The sequence below is a fragment of the Hetaerina americana genome, unplaced genomic scaffold (assembly GCF_022747635.1).
Source record: "Hetaerina americana unplaced genomic scaffold, ioHetAmer1.1.p SCAF_147, whole genome shotgun sequence".
NCBI classification, from domain to species: domain Eukaryota; kingdom Metazoa; phylum Arthropoda; class Insecta; order Odonata; family Calopterygidae; genus Hetaerina; species Hetaerina americana.
The window spans coordinates 16,471-37,277 of record NW_027286592.1 but is presented as its reverse complement, the minus strand read 5'-3'; the positions used below and the strand labels follow the sequence as shown (position 1 = coordinate 37,277).

General features: G+C 37.7%; 1 non-coding gene across 1 annotated transcript; it reads left to right on the top strand.

Annotated features, from left to right (window-relative positions):
• Nucleotides 1–5,142: 5,142 nt before the first annotated feature.
• Nucleotides 5,143–5,259, top strand: LOC139686683 (U5 spliceosomal RNA). The gene has a single exon (XR_011700532.1). It is a non-coding gene; the product is annotated as a U5 spliceosomal RNA (small nuclear RNA).
• The last annotated feature ends 15,548 nt before the right edge of the window (nucleotides 5,260–20,807 follow it).

The following is a 20,807-nucleotide window of genomic DNA, read 5'->3' as shown; positions in this document are numbered from 1 at the left end:
ATTTGATGAATCATGGAATACATTATCCATTAAATCCATGTTAATGGAATGGAGGGAGGAGAGAAGGCGTGCGGCGGTTTTGGGGGGGGGGGGCTGGAGCGCGCATCGAAGAGAATCTGAGAGCTTCAGCGGCGGGGGGTTCAAAATGGCGGGCGGTTGGTCGACGGAGAGTCGCATGGGGGGATGTGGAGATTGGGGTGGGAAGAATACGAGATGGGAGGCGTTGAGGGAGGTGATGTAAGGTTTTCCCGCGAGTCTGGAGCGAAGAGGGGCGGGAGCGGGTGGGGCGGGGCGAAGAGGGATGGGAGCGGGGCGGGGCGGGACGATACACAGAAAGGAGGATGGGGTGTCGGTGAGTGAGTGGTGATAAGGTTCGGAAACGGAGAGAGGGGCGCAGGGCCAAGGAACCGGTCATCACGTCCCCAAACCTCATCGTCTTCGGAATCGAGACAGATGTTCCCTCAATCTCACTCCCTTGCCTCGAACCCATCATAATTACGAATAAATGAAAACTTCCCGGCGAAAAAGTTCGATTCACGACTGATTTCGGTGAATCTGCGGACATATTGGGGTAATACAAAAATTATCCATTATCCATGTTGATGTTAATTTGGATATTATTGCCATTTGCCGCAACACTGCTTTTTGGATGAATAGACTTACTATTTCATTATACTTAGAAGGCGAAACATTTGTTTCCAAATTCCTCGAACACACCATCCCCTGGGAATAAACAATAATGGGACACATACATATTAGATCCTCGAAAGTTGAAACCAAAACACAATTACGTAGCGCCTTACTGGACTCTAAACACAAAGTACTTTGCGAGCACTTGGACACTGACCCAAAAGCTTTCTGGTCATATGTTAGGAAAGTAAATGGGAGTAAAAAAACCGTGGCTTGCTTAAGGGATTGTAACAATATAATTCATATAGACAGCGAGGGTAGAGCTAACATCCTAAATTCATCCTTCCAAAGCGTTTTGACGAACGATGTTGCCACCGCATATCTCCAAGAAACAATACATACTCCACCCATGGAAAAAATAACAGTGGACCAACAAGGAATTCTAAAATTGCTTAATGAGATTAAACCCAACAAATAATAGGGTCCAGAATATAAACCGGCTAGGGCGATAAAACATTTAGCTCCAAACATTGCCCCGGACCTTGAATTTATATTGAACGAATCCCTCACAGAGTGCAAAGTACCTAATGTTTGGAAAACCGCGCAAATTATGCCTACTTTTAAAAGCGGTGATAAGAATTTCAACATTGGTAACAAAGACAGATAATACTACTGGCAATGGGTAATTTAAACGTATTTAATGTTTCTAAAAGTTCAGTTTTTGAGATTCCAAGCAATCCTCGAAGTATAGGTATGAATTGAAGTCGTGTGTACCCACTGTCCTTCCTTTCAAGACGTGCGGAGGACACCTGACATCCTATTTGAAGCCTGGAGTTCTTCCTGGTGGCCCGTTTTCTTCTTTAAGAATTTCCTTCCGACCGAAACTTCCTCACTTGAAATTGCAAAATCACATCCATAACTCAAATCTCATTCTCGGCCCTGGTGTTCAACTTAATTCTCTAAATAATCTTTAATGAAAAATGGCGTATCCTCCTTGGAAACCATGATGTCAGGAGTTTATATCCCAGTCTTTTTTACTTCTCTTTCTCGAGAAAGAAATCTTGTAAATGAGACTAAAGAAAGAGGTGAGGCCTTTTTCTTAAGCAACTAAACAAAAAGAGAGAATGATATACGAATGGTTTCAGAGAAACGAGATTAAGAACGTCGTACTTAGAAAAGATTATGAGCCATAGGTGAGTGAATGCTAAGAATTCGATTATCTCATAAGGGTAGAATTGTGGTCCTTTCCACGTAGCCTAGAGGAAGCGATTAGAAAGAATCATTTTCTAAAAGCCCAAGAGATGACATTAATATTCAAAAAATTCATGGCCCACGGCAAATAACGAAAAACCAAAGGAGCAGAAGAAATATTTGCTCATGCTGTCTGTCTCCAACAATGAATCATCAAAGATTTTACAATGTAATAATATTTAACCCGAGTTTATCGGGAAGAACACCGCGTAAATCTGATTTCAACAATGAGGCCGCATTTCGTCTTTCTTTCCTAGCGTAACTGCTCATTTGTTTACGTAGCAACGAGTGTCTAAACGTGTTGAAACATGTAAGCAATCTTTGATGTTTCTACGTTTGATGTTAATAATTACGATTTCCTGTGCGGTTCCATCGGAATGGTACGCGGTGTGAAATTATCGTAAATAACAAACTCTCGATCATCGAAACAGTCAATCAACAATCAAAATACGTGTTCCGGTTGATTTTCATATGTAAACAAACACATTGGGAAGTTAATTTGACTGTTTTTAATGAAAAAGAAAGGTTAATATACTCATAAACACATTATTAATCCCTAATTAATAAATATTAAAAACTTTAATCAGCTTAAAACCAATGAACTACGACACTAAGCGATGAATTTTCAATTTACATCTGCAATTTTCTAAAACAGACAAAACAATTGTATCGACAATAAACAGAGAACAAAATAGAAGCGGAAACATGACGAAAAAAGCGCAATTGGCTAATCTTTTGTTTCAATCAATTCCGTTACGTAGTTTTTAAGTTTAATATACGATTTTAGAATATTAATTCCGACTTTTTGAACGAGTTAACGTTGGTATGACCGTTATAACATTTAATTAATTAATATTTATCTCAAAAGGTCGTTTATTCAATCCCAACTGTGGCGATCGTAATATATCAAGCGAGTTTATTCTTGAAATAATTACGATAATCGGTACTACGACTTAAATAACCTTCTTGAGTACTGAAGATAGAGGGATGGAAGCAGAGGGATGTTGACGACTGTGATAGAGGGTAGAATGTTGGGCAAAAGAGGAAAGGGAAGGAACAGGATAGGGTTGTTGGACGGGATGAAGGCAGGAAGAAAGTACTCGGAAATGAAGAGGGACCTGATATAGAGTAGGATAATTGATTTTGTGTTTTGTTAGGAGTAATAAAATATTTGTTTGGTAGTTGTGTCCATCCAAATACCTACCTTAACCGGTAGATTACTTTAAAAAAAAATATATATAGATATATATATATATATATATATATATATATATATATATATATATATATATATATATATATATATATATATATAATATATATATATATCTATATATATATATATGTATATATATATACCCAGTGGGTAGAGCGTTGGACTGCTGACCGGAGGGTCCCGGGTTCGATTCCCGGGCAAGGCACTCTGGGCACCTACAGCTCCACCCAAGCTGAAGTGATTTTTTCGGGTACCAGGTCTTCCTGGGGAACCATAACCGGCACAGGGAAAGGAACTGGCCCCCCTACCCTGATGTGTGAATTTTCACACGCCGTTTAGGGCTTAGTACTGGGTGATCTATACCATCACCTACTAAACCGACCTTCGGGTTGATTACCGTGTTTATGGTTTTTTTATATATATATATATATATATATATATATATACATATATATATATATATACATATATACACATATATACACACACACACACACACACATATATATATATATATATATATATATATATATATATATATATATATATATTTATCTACATCTACATAATACCCCGCAAGGGCGTGTGGCGGGGGTTTTATTAGCGTATCAACTGATGAGGGCTTGAGTCGCCGTGAAACAGTTAATGTCCACTTCGACGTAGAAATAAAAAAGATTGTTAAACCAAAAAGAAAAATTTATAATCACCATAAAGCAGACTTTGAAACATTGGCCAATCAATTAAACTCTTCACTACCCGAGTTTAAAACCCGCTCAAGACATGTCCACGTGGAAGAAACTTGGACGGAATTCGCCAATATTATGCAAAAAGGCATCATCAATTTCATCCATATGAATAGCTCAGAAGAGATGCTGAAAGAGCTCAATGCGATCAATCACATAGCCTTTAACAACGGTTACCATGCCCGCATAATAGATAATATACGGAAGAAGAAACCTATAATATTCTAGCCTTCTGAAACTCTTGTTACAGGCAGTGAAACTGTGCCTTTCGTATCTTATTTCCACCACGAACAATTAGAGAGGTCATGTCCAGGATTGTCCAATCCTCTTCGGGAATTTGTTCCGAATCCCCCATCCACGGGAAAAGGTATTTGTGCATGGATACATTTGTTACAACAACAAATGCAAATATTCGTTATTATTATGTGGAATGATCTTCTATGGATGCATGTACACAGTTTCACCCAGATCATAGTCCACAAGGACGATTATTATTATATAATGCATTGAAATCTTTCTCCTATCAACGAATGTACCCGTAAATCACCCACGTAATGAACACACGTCATTGAATGTAAATATGATCTTGGAATACACGTAGACTTAAGTTTTTTTCCATTTATAGTAATGCAACGTCTATTTCTATAAAACCCGCGCTAATTCTAAATTAAAATGATTGATTAGGGCTCAATGCAGAGTATAAAAGAGTGGATCTCGTCTTAGAAATGTTATTCAAACTTTCTACTCGGTTTCAGGACTACGTGGGACATGGAATGGAACTAAAAATTCTCTCTCTGCTTAAGTATTTCGAGAACTTGAACGCTATGGGTTGCCCTAATAATTTAATTAAATGAATAAGGTGGAACATGAATGTAGGCATTATAAATACTCAAGCTGACCTTCTCAATAAATTCATCATTTAAAATATTTAACTTTTGTCTTTAATTTTCTTATTCTCTGTAAAGTATTAAGGTTTTGTCGCTCCAAAAGGAATTACTGACGCAGTAATATATTCTCTAGAAATGTCATTTCTTGGAAGTTTTTAAACTTCCGCGAGATGGCTATTTCGCAAAATTTGTCGGACACAAGAGTTTTTTATTACTATTACTATTAAGTGTGAAATGGAGTAAAAAGCATTGAAACGCCTTAAATTAAGTTCATTGTACTTATTTTATTGGTTTTATAGTATTCAAAATAATGGTTTAATATAGTGAAATGAATTTTTGATTTCCCACAGAAGTCACCTCACGAAGTGTACCAGAAGTCTATTTAAAATTGCGTTGTTCAGTTTTCATTGTATAGTCATACTGGATTCCCTTCAAGCGAATAAATCTTTCGCCTTTTACTAAAGATTTCCGTGGAGGGGATCATATCTGTCTTACAAGACAATTTTTGACTGTGCTCAACCCTGTTGGGCCAAATAATTGGTAAACACTGGAGAGATTAATTAGAAATGAAGTCCTTCATAAAAGGGACGGAGTATTATACAATTTCAGAAAAAACGATTGCGGTAGTTGTCCAATGATGGTTATAAATCACCTGACGTGAAGTTTGCAAATAATGAAAAAAAACCTTTACATCGGCTAGAAGAGGTAAACTGAACTTATGAAGCAATTTTATGCATGTTTGGTTTCTTTTACTTCTTTCAAAAGCAAATATGAAACCTCATCTATTCATACATAGATGTACCCTTGGGCAATACCAGCCTATTTGCCACCAGAGAGTACACCAAATACCTGCTGATTATTATAAGATTCTCGCGTCAGCAATATTCAACTTAAGAAGCAATACAAGAAACGTAGGAATTGGTTATAAAAGGAGTCAATGTAAATGGAGAAGACATCAACACACTCAGGTTTGCACACATGACAATGGCAGTGGCGGCGGAAACGCGAGAATGAGGACACCTGCAAGCAACTCTCAAAGTCCCTATGGACAATCTAGTACAGGGGGAATATTTAATATCAGCATCAACAAGAATAAAACTTAACTCATTGTATGTGTGCGGAAGATGGAAGCCGAATGGAGACATATCACAATACGATGAGTGAAACTAGAGCAAGTGGAACATCCTTCATCTACGTACCTGGCCAGCAGTATTCGTAACATGGAACGTAAGAAGTTCGACGGACATCAAGCGAACAATAGCCCAAGATAAGAACGCTAATTCATGAATAAGAAGATCCACGAGGAAGACGAAGAGACATGAACATACAGGACAAATTAAGAAGGACGTGAAACAGAGAAGTATCAAGAATTGGGGGAATGGATATTGAATAGATTAGAATTGAGGGCCGCAGTAAACCAATCTTAGGATTGAAATACTGATTATGACTACAGTAATTAAGAATAATACACCACCTCAGCTAAGAATTAAAACGAAACGGATACACATATAATAATAAAAAACAGCAATCAGTACAAGCGATCTACATCAAATATACTTGAGGTTTCTGAAAGGTCCCAAATAGTATTTTCCACGAGTTATCGTTTTCCAAAATATTATTTCCTTCTTAACTTCTGTTTAAAAGATATAATTCAACTCATTAGCAAATAATTAACACACGCGGTACCTTTCAAATACTATTTATACAAGTAAATAGTTCTGATGCAAATTATATTTCTAATTTAAATTGAATATACACCACCTTTCCAAAGTTATTACTTAAACTAATAATTTATTGCACAGCTTAAAGACCGAAAACGTAATGGCATAAACCAATAGTGTTTCCGGAAGATATTCCAAAAATAGATTATTATTGAAAATTACCACATCCATAGCAGAGTGAAATTGCAGCTGAAAGCGATGTTCGCAAATATAACGCATTATCCACTGTCTTAATCTCATTATATCTTAACTTTTTTCCATCTTCAATTACATTTTAAATGTATCTGGTCACAATTAACAGTCCTTATGCCATCTGCCTTTCACTTCTTGGATTTGAATATGTTAGTACGACTAAACTAGATCTACCTTTTCAATAGGTATCACGATTTCATTCGCAATCAGTTTGGACGAATTTTAACTGAAGAGACCTCCGAAGAATGCACAAACGTCTCCAAATTGATGAGAAAATAAATATTCAAATACGAAATTTCGAAGGAATACATTTGGTACACAATCGTATCTTTGTTTGGATTTTAAGAAGAAAACTTCCTGAATACGCCTTGATGTCTTGGCATGGTCAAGAAAGGTTTGCGTACGGAGGCTTGGCTAAACCAGCGGAAGAGGGCGAAGAGAGAGACAGTCATAGAAGGAGATTTTAAAACGAAAGGTCGCCGTGGGCCCCCTCTTGCGTACTGCGTAGGCGAACATGGAAAATTCCAAGGCGAGGGTTTGAACAGATTTCTCAGAAGAGGACTGGGGGAGGGGTCAACGAGAAACTCCTTGAACTGACGCCGTGGTCGTCTCAAGAAGAAATGTCGTCTCCAAAAGAAAACTCAAAACTCAAAAACTGCTTGCTTGCTATTTGGTGGCAATCACCGACAATTATCATATTACGCCTAAAATACTAGTTGCTTCGCTATATCGGTTTATCCACACAGAAATTGACTAATTACTCAATTGAGAGCACGCTATTGTAACATCCGAAAACACGGAATAATGAACATATATACGTTATATCGGATTAATACAAATAAAGTTACGCTATGAATCGTTGCCATGACATTGAATAAACAGTGATTGCTAAGGTTTAATTCTAAGGTCTCGGTAGACCAGTGGGTAGAGCGTTGGACTACTGAAAGGAGGGACCCGGGTTCGATTCCAGTGCAAGGCACTCTGGGCAGAGCCTTAGACATGTGAATTTTCGAGTACCAGGTCTTCCAGGGAGACCGGCACAGGGAAAGGATCTGGCCCCCTTAATACCCTGATGTGTTAATTTTCACACGCCGTATAGGGCTTAGTGCCGTGTCATCTCTACAATCCCCCTACTAAACCGACCATCGGGTTGATTACTGGGTTTATGGTTTTTTTTACTAGTTCAATTTAAATTGTACATAAACTGCATGAGCTATGGATTTAAAGATAACGGACAATTTAACAAGAGAAAAAATATTCGACTCATTGGAGGTATTCTAAGAGGTATGCGTTACGTTTTGTGAAGATGAAAAATGCCTATTGCATTCTACACACTTCATGTTCACCCGAAAAGAAGACCTTTGCCAGAAATGCACCGACGCTTTGTAATTGTTAAGAAAACAAGAGGCTAAAACGAAATTTCCAAAGAAAATGATACATTTGCCTTGTACATACACACGTTCGTATTTCAAGAAGAAAACTTGGCGATTGCCCTAATTTCTTGGCACGGTCAAGAAAAGGTTCGAGTACGGCTAATTACCAGCAAAAGAGGGGAGAGGGAGAGAGAGAGAGGGTCATACAAGGGGATTTGAGAACGAAAGGTCGCCGTGGGCCCCCTTGGCGTACTGCTGGGGCGAAAATGGAAAACCCAGGCCTCGGGAGAAAGGGGGGGAGGTATAAACAGAATTCTCAGAAGAGAACTGGTTGAAGATTTAGAAGAAACTCGTTGAACTGAAGCCGTGGTCGTCTCAAGAAGAAATGTAGGCAACTCCAACACTGCTTGCTTGCTATTTGGTGGCAACCACACTGTCAATTATCATATTACGACCGAGATACCTGCTGTTTCGCTATTAACCAGCCAACTGCGTTTCTGTGACTGTATTATATCGGTTAATCCACCAAGAAATTAACATGTAATTCGCTTGAAAGCACTCCAAAAAGACGAAAGAATGTACACACATGCAGGCAAGTTATTGCAAATAAAGTTATGCTATGAACCGTTGCCAAGACATTAAATAAACAGTGATTGTTAAGGTTTAATACTAAAGGTTGCAAATCATTAAATAAACAATCGCGTTACAGCGGACTCAAACTTTGGGAATTGTAAAAAAGAATCCCATTACATATCACTTAATAATACCAAATGGGCCAACGAGTGTCATTTAGCACACAGCGATAGAATTGCAACCTTATTACATAAAACCACAAACATATTTCGAGTGAACCAAATTCCTGATTATTCGAATTCCGGACGCATGATTCAAGGTTGGTTTACATTTCAAATAACTTTTAATGGCTATAAAAGCTAAGAGTGATTCCATAACTGATTCATTGACAATGCTTTGCTTAAGTATAGATGTTATTAAGTAGCAGTAGGAAATTTTTTAACTTGGTGGACCCAAGGAAACGGGGAATAAAACTGCTGCATGAATCAGTGGATTGAAAGTGTTGAAGTTTTTATTTAAAGTGAATCCAATGGAATAGCTGCTTGAGGAGATGATGCAATATGTCAAAGGGTATTGCAATGTGTCTTATTAGCATGACCTGTAGTCAATTACTACATACTGTTGTTCATTTCGATACATTTCTGTGAGTAGTTTAAATACATATATATATAATACAGGGTTCGACCGTAAAATAAGTGTACTGATTTTTTCCCGCCGCTCCAGGCGCGCCCAGCACCACTCTGACGGGCTGCGATTGGAGGGGGGTATGTTGGCAAGCGACGCTGAAAAAGGCAGTCGGCTCCGAGCTGTGGTGTAGTGAGGAGCTCTGTTAACGCGAACCTCCACGCTCGACCCACGTCACGGAACGCGATGGCGAAGTTTTTGGAGCAGCGTTATTCCATCAAATTTGCGGTAAAGCTTGGGAAATCGTCTACCGACACTGTCGGTATGATTAACCAGGCTTACGGGGAGTCAGTAATGTCCAGAAACATGATCTTTCGGTGGCACAAGATGTTCGTGGAGGGCAAGGAAGAGGTCGACGACGAACCACGGCCTGGTTTTTTCGCGGGTAATTGTTGAACAATTAATCCATAAATTATACGCAAGACGACGTTCTTTTGTTTTTAGAGACGATGTTTTAGGCGTTTAATAGGGAAATCTCCCTTTTTTAGAAATTTGTATCCTTCTTCATCCAGCGATTACAACTTCAATTCGCCCTCCCCCCAACACACAAATGGCTTCAAAGTTGGAATTTTCAATTCGCACAAATCAAACGAAGATGTTTCAATAGGCTTGATTGTTGTTCATTGTTACCATATAAACCAGGTTAACTCATGAAAACAGTCCAGAAGCAAGGAAAAACCCCAAGAAATGCATCAGATTTAGTTTTTTCGCGGGTAATTGTTGAACAATTAATCCATAAATTACGCGCAAGACGACGTTCTTTTGTTTTTAGAGACGATGTTTTAGGCGTTTCAAGGGCAGTTCTCCCCTTTTTTAGAAATTTGTATCCTTCTTAATCCAGCGATTAAACCTTAAATTCGCCCTCCCCCCAACACACAAATGGCTTCAAAGTTGGAATTTTCAGTTCGCACAAATCAAACGAAGGTGTTTCAATATGCTTGATTATTGTTCATTGCTACCAAATTAACCAATTTAAACCTCGAAATCAGTCCAAAAGAAAGCAAAAAACCGCAAGAAATGCATCAGGTGAAGTTTTTTACCGGGTAAATGTTGAACAATTAATCCATAAATTATGCGCAAGACGACGTTGTTTTGTTTTTGGAGACGATGTTTAAGGCTTGGAGTGTCTAGTTAGACAATGGATTTTTCGCTAATCTGAAATAGGCTTGGAAATTATGAAAGGTTATTCTTATGTACAAAAGATTAGTATTTGTATTTATATAAGTTTAAACTCACTAAATTGAATAGGTTAGTAGAAAAAAATTAGTTTTCCAGGGACGAAATTGAAGATCTTTCGTTATGAACAGATCCCTGATTTCTGTGATGTGGGTTGTATAAATAAATTTTTGCTGTGAACCTAAAAGTAAAATCGATGTTTTGTAATTAAATATATATAAATAAAGGTTATGTCTAGAACTGATTTAAGTTTCAACCATTATTCTTTTCTGGCTAAGTTGAAATTAATCATAAGACTTTATAACGTGAACAAACGAAAATATTTTGGGGGTAGCTTCGAATTATTTAACTATTATCTTTTAAAAAAATATGAAATTCGATTTTTTACAATGTAATAATATGGAAAAAAAGATCACTTCTTGTACGTTGATAAGTTTCAACGTTCAATCTTGCTCATTTAAGAGACAAAATATTATAAGATTATAACACTTGAACTTTCCAGCATAGTTTGCGATCAGGTCGTCTTAAGTTTTCAAACGGAACGTGACATGGTGGTACATCCTACATGAATCCGAAATTTTCAACCGGAAAATGATTTTACCAACCCCGGGACAAGGAGGAGTGGTGATACCAGCATGGGATATCGACCAAAGTTTTCCCACCCCAGAACTAAAATCCATCAACGCAGCACTTCATGGTTTAAAACTAACTTTAGAACTATTAAACGAACTCAAAGTGTACAATGTCAATATAAAAATGTATTGTGACAAACAATTCAATATTGCTTATCTAAAGGGCGCGGCCTCATTTTCCATTATGTGGCGGAAAATGTTTTCTTTCATCACATTTTCGATCGTCAATGTCAAACCAGTGGCGCTGTTGCTATTGTAATGATAAAACAAAATAGTGTGCCTTGATTTAAATATTAATCAATTGTATAGATTTAAACATCAAACGTAATAGGCTACATTGTTGCTCCGTTGCTGTGGTAACTATTTATCAAAAATAAACCGCGGTCTACACAATTTGTCAATTTCTTGAATTTTCATCGAAAGTTATAAGCCACATTGTTGCATCGTTGCTGTGGTAATTATAAACAATGGTGTAACTTGTAATAAAATAATTAATAGTGTAATTAAAAGCGACTAAGTATACGTATATAATATATATATATATATATATATATATATATATATATATATATATATTATATAGTTTTCACTCGACATTCCGTCAAGCAGACCGTTGATATGATGCTTGGTGGTTTGAGGTAGCTCTCAAAAATACCATAATTGGTGTGTATAATATTACAATGGATTTCCCTCGGAAAAACAAAGTTAAATCGATGGTCCGTCGTACAGTTCGTAACATTCTTTGACCCTTAGGCCATAAGTTAACGCTAAATAATGGTATTACATCAAATGAATCAAGACCGAGTCTATATTATCGTAACTGTTTCGTATTTAGGACAGTTTTTCGTGGTTTCCCTATCTTTTACAGTGTCCGTTGGTATTTTATCCTTAGGGGCTCATTAATGAACTGAAGATAAACTCTAGTTAAATATTACATTTTAAAATCTTGGCCGATTATAGGACTAAACGGTTGTTCGTAATCATATCCCTGAAATTATGAAAAATCTCAGACTTACGGTGGATATCATGATCAATCAATAAAATTGATATATTCTGCCCACGAGTGTCAAGACGGTTGTAGACTACGGAATTTTCCATAAAACCATAACGAATATTTATTTTAGAACTAAAGGGCTACATCTCATATAACATAGCATTTAAGTCGACATGACCGACACTCCAATAAACTCAGTAATTTTATTTCTAATGAATAAAAATTACAGAATTTATTCTTCGACGTAGAATATGAGATATAAAATAAACAATGCGAATATGCAGGAGCAATATTAAAATTCAATCAAGCTTATGAAAAGTGATCAACCAGCTATGAAAATAAAAAGACATGCCCAGAGCACTAAGAAAAATCAATGCGAACTAGATGCAGTTGGTTTGAAAGAAGAAGGAGATAAGGATTATGCGGAAGGAAATTATGAGAATGCCCCAAGGAGATATCAAGTTGCCTTTTGTCAATCGGGAATTGAAATTCTTAGAATGAGATATGAGGCCTGAAAGAATAAAGCCCAGAATGTGTTGGAGGCTCTAAGATCTACATCTACATCTACTTAATACCCCGCAAGCCGCCGCAAGGGCGTGTGGCGGGGGGTGCTAGGACACCACCCATAATTTAGAAAAGAAAAAATTAAAAAAAAAAAAATCGCATACAATAACGACAAAATCATATATAAAAAAAACATGGCATACATTCATGCATGAACACTTACACCCCACACACATGCAAAAAATGGCACGAGGCTGGCAAGGAATTATTTGGGAACGGAGGAGGGTATAGTAGGGCTTTGAAACATTTCCAGGCAGCTCACGGAAGGTCGAAATACAGCAATTGCAGTTTCATATGATTCTTCACATCTTTAAATCTTGTCACCCCTGCAGTTATTTTCCAACGGTCGAGCACACAGTGATAATAATCTTGTTTTCTAAACCCAACAGAGCCTTATATCCCATTCCCACAACTTGCTCTCTCTCAAAATCAATCACAACCTTCGTCTCGTTATCGATTCATTGCCTTTACCAGAGGAAAAACTTCACCTAATTCCTGCAATATTCTATCGCGAAGTCCATCTCAAGATTTGGTGCCTTGTTGGCTTTGATAATACGCAGGTGATGAAGGTAAAAAATAATAGAAACTTTATATTTCCACACACTTTTAATGCCCTCCGACCGCGGTACTGCGCATCGTCTCCATCACTACGTCTACGTAATACCCCTCAAGCCGCCGCAAGGGCGTGTGGCGGGGGGTGTTAGGTCACCAACCGTAAAAACGAAAAATTTCACATGCAAAAAACAACACGGAAAATTACACCCACAGCAGCGCACACACTCATGCAAAAATCCCTTCATCCAACACTCATGCAAACACATACACCGCAAAACAACTAAAAACTGCACACAAGGATATAGCACGAAAGCCATCCTACAACACGCAAGGCAGGACACAACAAGCAAGAATGTGAAACACCACCACCACACGAAAATGCACCACAAAAGACTCTACCCCATAAACGATGGTTTCAGGCGTTATTTTATGGAATCTGTTCATTCTTAAGCGGTTAAAATAATACTTTGTAATTCCACAGATTTATTTCACAAACACACGGTTCGGGTTTCGACGTACAACGTCATCTTCAGGTGCAGACATACAGGCGACCAACATATATATACACTTAGACCGGGGGGAGGAAAATTGGGGGGAAGGAAAGGTAGAAAAGGGGGGGGGACTGGGGAGGAGGATGGTGGGTTTGTACACTCTACCCCCCAAATAGACTGTAAAACGAAGGGAATGCGACCCAACGTTGCAGGCACCAGGAATTTCCCCCCGCCGGGAGCGAGGAAAGGTTACGGTCCAGCGCCAAAGCCACGGAGGTGCCATGATTCGGCAAAGTCCCATCCGACGGGCGGTGTACGACCCTCTGGATGTCGCTAGCTGGCATTATATTTATTCCTCTCCAGCCCGGGTTCACTCCGCCCTTACAGCTCCTGCTTTCATCGATTGGAGATCCCCATCTGGTCACACATTTTCGGAATCAACGGATTTGCAGGCGTGCAGACCGTTGGGAAGGGAAAAATAGTGTTGGTTCGGATACCGCCGCCCCCGTCGTCAACACGTTAAATGCACATCATCCGCTACTAGGGCCATGTATCCACTGTTTCTTTGGCGAATTGAACCGCAATATGCCAATTACTTCGAACCTAGGGCCGATACCCGAGAAGCAGTGGATTGATTGATTGTTGTTCATTGTAACCAAATAAACCAATTTAAACCTCGAAATTAGTCCAAGAGCAAGGAAAAACCCCAAGAAATGCATCAGTTTAATTTTTTTTGCGGGTACTTGTTGAACAAATATTCCATAAATTAAGCGCAAGGCGACGTTCTTCTGTTTCTATCGTCAATGTTTAAGGCGTTTCCAAGGCATTTGTTTCATTTTAAGAAATTCGTATTCTTCTTCATCCAGCGATTAAAATTGACAACCCCCCCTCAATTTGCATCAAAAGTGCACTTCTCATTTCAATAAAATGCAAGGAAGATGTTTCAATAGGCTTGATTATTGTTCATTGCTACCAAATTAACCAATTTCATCCGCGAAATCAGTCCAAAAGCGAGCAAAAAACCCCAAGAAATGCATCAGATTAAGTTTGTCCCGGGTAAATGTTGAACAATTAATCCATAAATTATGCGCAAGACGACGTTGTTTTGTTTTTGGAGACGATGTTTAAGGCTTGGAGTGTCTAGTTAGACAATGGTCTTTTCGCTATTCTGAAATAGGCTTGGAAATTATGAAAGGTTATTCATATGTACAAAAGATTAATATTTGTATTTATATAAGTTTAAACTCACTAAATATAATAGATTAGTAGAAAAAAATTAGTTTGCCTGGGGCGAAATTGAAGATCTTTCGTTGTGAACAGATCCCTGATTTCTGTGATGTGGGTTGTATAAATTAATTTTTTGCTGTGAACCTAAAACTAAAATCGATGTTTTGTAATTAAATATATATAAATAAAGATTATGTCTAGAACTGATTTAATTTCAACCATTATTCTTTTCTGGCTAAGTTGAAATTAATCATAAGACTTTATAACGTGAACAAACGAAAATATTTTGGGGGTAGCTTCGAATTATTTAACTATTATCTTTTAAAAAAATATGAAATTAGATCTTTTTACAATGTAATAATATGGAAAATAAGATCACTTCTTGTAAGTTGATAAGTTTCAACATTCAATTTTGCTCATTTTAGAGACAAAATATTATAAGATTATAACACTTGAACTTTCCAGCATATTTTGCGATCAGGTCGTCTTAAGTTTTCAAACGGAACGTGACATGGTGGTACATCCTACATGAATCCGAAATTTTCAACCGGAAAATGATTTTACCAACCCCGGGACAAGGAGGAGTGGTGATACCAGCATGGGATATCGACCAAAGTTTTCCCACCCCAGAACTAAAATCCATCAACGCAGTACTTCATGGTTTAAAACTAACTTTAGAACTATTAAACGAACTCAAAGTGTACAATGTCAATATAAAAATGTATTGTGACAAACAATTCAATATTGCTTATCTAAAGGGCGCGGCCTCATTTTCCATTATGTGGCGGAAAATGTTTTCTTTCATCACATTTTCGATCGTCAATGTCAAACCAGTGGCGCTGTTGCTATTGTAATGATAAAACAAAATAGTGTGCCTTGATTTAAATATTAATCAATTGTATAGATTTAAACATCAAACGTAATAGGCTACATTGTTGCTCCGTTGCTGTGGTAACTATTTATCAAAAATAAACCGCGGTCTACACAATTTGTCAATTTCTTGAATTTTCATCGAAAGTTATAAGCCACATTGTTGCATCGTTGCTGTGGTAATTATAAACAATGGTGTAACTTGTAATAAAATAATTAATAGTGTAATTAAAAGCGACTAAGTATACGTATATAATATATATATATATATATATATATATATATATATATATATATATATTATATAGTTTTCACTCGACATTCCGTCAAGCAGACCGTTGATATGATGCTTGGTGGTTTGAGGTAGCTCTCAAAAATACCATAATTGGTGTGTATAATATTACAATGGATTTCCCTCGGAAAAACAAAGTTAAATCGATGGTCCGTCGTACAGTTCGTAACATTCTTTGACCCTTAGGCCATAAGTTAACGCTAAATAATGGTATTACATCAAATGAATCAAGACCGAGTCTATATTATCGTAACTGTTTCGTATTTAGGACAGTTTTTCGTGGTTTCCCTATCTTTTACAGTGTCCGTTGGTATTTTATCCTTAGGGGCTCATTAATGAACTGAAGATAAACTCTAGTTAAATATTACATTTTAAAATCTTGGCCGATTATAGGACTAAACGGTTGTTCGTAATCATATCCCTGAAATTATGAAAAATCTCAGACTTACGGTGGATATCATGATCAATCAATAAAATTGATATATTCTGCCCACGAGTGTCAAGACGGTTGTAGACTACGGAATTTTCCATAAAACCATAACGAATATTTATTTTAGAACTAAAGGGCTACATCTCATATAACATAGCATTTAAGTCGACATGACCGACACTCCAATAAACTCAGTAATTTTATTTCTAATGAATAAAAATTACAGAATTTATTCTTCGACGTAGAATATGAGATATAAAATAAACAATGCGAATATGCAGGAGCAATATTAAAATTCAATCAAGCTTATGAAAAGTGATCAACCAGCTATGAAAATAAAAAGACATGCCCAGAGCACTAAGAAAAATCAATGCGAACTAGATGCAGTTGGTTTGAAAGAAGAAGGAGATAAGGATTATGCGGAAGGAAATTATGAGAATGCCCCAAGGAGATATCAAGTTGCCTTTTGTCAATCGGGAATTGAAATTCTTAGAATGAGATATGAGGCCTGAAAGAATAAAGCCCAGAATGTGTTGGAGGCTCTAAGATCTACATCTACATCTACTTAATACCCCGCAAGCCGCCGCAAGGGCGTGTGGCGGGGGGTGCTAGGACACCACCCATAATTTAGAAAAGAAAAAATTAAAAAAAAAAAAATCGCATACAATAACGACAAAATCATATATAAAAAAAACATGGCATACATTCATGCATGAACACTTACACCCCACACACATGCAAAAAATGGCACGAGGCTGGCAAGGAATTATTTGGGAACGGAGGAGGGTATAGTAGGGCTTTGAAACATTTCCAGGCAGCTCACGGAAGGTCGAAATACAGCAATTGCAGTTTCATATGATTCTTCACATCTTTAAATCTTGTCACCCCTGCAGTTATTTTCCAACGGTCGAGCACACAGTGATAATAATCTTGTTTTCTAAACCCAACAGAGCCTTATATCCCATTCCCACAACTTGCTCTCTCTCAAAATCAATCACAACCTTCGTCTCGTTATCGATTCATTGCCTTTACCAGAGGAAAAACTTCACCTAATTCCTGCAATATTCTATCGCGAAGTCCATCTCAAGATTTGGTGCCTTGTTGGCTTTGATAATACGCAGGTGATGAAGGTAAAAAATAATAGAAACTTTATATTTCCACACACTTTTAATGCCCTCCGACCGCGGTACTGCGCATCGTCTCCATCACTACGTCTACGTAATACCCCTCAAGCCGCCGCAAGGGCGTGTGGCGGGGGGTGTTAGGTCACCAACCGTAAAAACGAAAAATTTCACATGCAAAAAACAACACGGAAAATTACACCCACAGCAGCGCACACACTCATGCAAAAATCCCTTCATCCAACACTCATGCAAACACATACACCGCAAAACAACTAAAAACTGCACACAAGGATATAGCACGAAAGCCATCCTACAACACGCAAGGCAGGACACAACAAGCAAGAATGTGAAACACCACCACCACACGAAAATGCACCACAAAAGACTCTACCCCATAAACGATGGTTTCAGGCGTTATTTTATGGAATCTGTTCATTCTTAAGCGGTTAAAATAATACTTTGTAATTCCACAGATTTATTTCACAAACACACGGTTCGGGTTTCGACGTACAACGTCATCTTCAGGTGCAGACATACAGGCGACCAACATATATATACACTTAGACCGGGGGGAGGAAAATTGGGGGGAAGGAAAGGTAGAAAAGGGGGGGGGACTGGGGAGGAGGATGGTGGGTTTGTACACTCTACCCCCCAAATAGACTGTAAAACGAAGGGAATGCGACCCAACGTTGCAGGCACCAGGAATTTCCCCCCGCCGGGAGCGAGGAAAGGTTACGGTCCAGCGCCAAAGCCACGGAGGTGCCATGATTCGGCAAAGTCCCATCCGACGGGCGGTGTACGACCCTCTGGATGTCGCTAGCTGGCATTATATTTATTCCTCTCCAGCCCGGGTTCACTCCGCCCTTACAGCTCCTGCTTTCATCGATTGGAGATCCCCATCTGGTCACACATTTTCGGAATCAACGGATTTGCAGGCGTGCAGACCGTTGGGAAGGGAAAAATAGTGTTGGTTCGGATACCGCCGCCCCCGTCGTCAACACGTTAAATGCACATCATCCGCTACTAGGGCCATGTATCCACTGTTTCTTTGGCGAATTGAACCGCAATATGCCAATTACTTCGAACCTAGGGCCGATACCCGAGAAGCAGTGGATTGATTGATTGTTGTTCATTGTAACCAAATAAACCAATTTAAACCTCGAAATTAGTCCAAGAGCAAGGAAAAACCCCAAGAAATGCATCAGTTTAATTTTTTTTGCGGGTACTTGTTGAACAAATATTCCATAAATTAAGCGCAAGGCGACGTTCTTCTGTTTCTATCGTCAATGTTTAAGGCGTTTCCAAGGCATTTGTTTCATTTTAAGAAATTCGTATTCTTCTTCATCCAGCGATTAAAATTGACAACCCCCCCTCAATTTGCATCAAAAGTGCACTTCTCATTTCAATAAAATGCAAGGAAGATGTTTCAATAGGCTTGATTATTGTTCATTGCTACCAAATTAACCAATTTCATCCGCGAAATCAGTCCAAAAGCGAGCAAAAAACCCCAAGAAATGCATCAGGTGAAGTTTGTCCCGGGTAAATGTTGAACAATTAATCCATAAATTATGCGCAAGACGACGTTGTTTTGTTTTTGGAGACGATGTTTAAGGCTTGGAGTGTCTAGTTAGACAATGGTCTTTTCGCTATTCTGAAATAGGCTTGGAAATTATGAAAGGTTATTCATATGTACAAAAGATTAATATTTGTATTTATATAAGTTTAAACTCACTAAATATAATAGATTAGTAGAAAAAAATTAGTTTGCCTGGGGCGAAATTGAAGATCTTTCGTTGTGAACAGATCCCTGATTTCTGTGATGTGGGTTGTATAAATTAATTTTTTGCTGTGAACCTAAAACTAAAATCGATGTTTTGTAATTAAATATATATAAATAAAGATTATGTCTAGAACTGATTTAAGTTTCAACCATTATTCTTTTCTGGCTAAGTTGAAATTAATCATAAGACTTTATAACGTGAACAAACGAAAATATTTTGGGGGTAGCTTCGAATTATTTAACTATTATCTTTTAAAAAAATATGAAATTAGATCTTTTTACAATGTAATAATATGGAAAATAAGATCACTTCTTGTAAGTTGATAAGTTTCAACATTCAATTTTGCTCATTTTAGAGACAAAATATTATAAGATTATAACACTTGAACTTTCCAGCATAGTTTGCGATCAGGTCGTCTTAAGTTTTCAACGGAACGTGACATGGTGGTACATCCTATAAGAATCCGAAATTTTCAACCGGAAAATGATCTTACCAAGGCCAACAACGGAAGACATCGTGGTCTTCAGGGATGCAACCCCGGGACAAGGAGGAGTGGTGATACCAGCATGGGATATCGACCAAAGTTTTCCCACCCCAGAACTAAAATCCATCAACGCAGCACTTCATGGTTTAAAACTAACTTTAGAACTATTGAACGAACTCAAACTGTACAATGTCAGTATAAAAATGTATTGTGACAAACAATTCAATATTGCTTATCTAAAGGGCGCGGCCTCATTTTCCATTATGTGGCGGAAAATGTTTTCTTTCATCACATTTTCGATCGTCAATGTCAAACCAGTGGCGCTGTTGCTATTGTAATGATAAAACAAAATAGTGTGCCTTGATTTAAATATTAATCAATTGTATAGATTTAAACATCAAACGTAATAGGCTACATTGTTGCTCCGTTGCTGTGGTAACTATTTATCAAAAATAAACCGCGGTCTACACAATTTGTCAATTTCTTGAATTTTCATCGAAAGTTATAAGCCACATTGTTGCATCGTTGCTGTGGTAATTATAAACAATAGTGTAACGTGTAAATAAATAATTAATAGTATTGTTAAAAGCGACTAAATATACATATATTTATATATATATACATAAAAAGGTTTGTATTGTATATATTCATATACATTTATATACGGTATGTTCTCGTCGTAATTTTAGTTTTCACTCGAAATTCCGTCAAGCAGACCGTTGATATGATGCTTGGTGGTTTGAGGTAGCTCTCAAAAATACCATAATTGGTGTGTATAATATTACAATGGATTTCCCTCGGAAAAACAAAGTTAAATCGATGGTCCGTCGTACAGTCCGTAACAGTCTTTGACCCTTAGGCATTAAGTTAACGCTAAATAATGGTATTACATCAAATGAATCAAGACCGAGTCTATA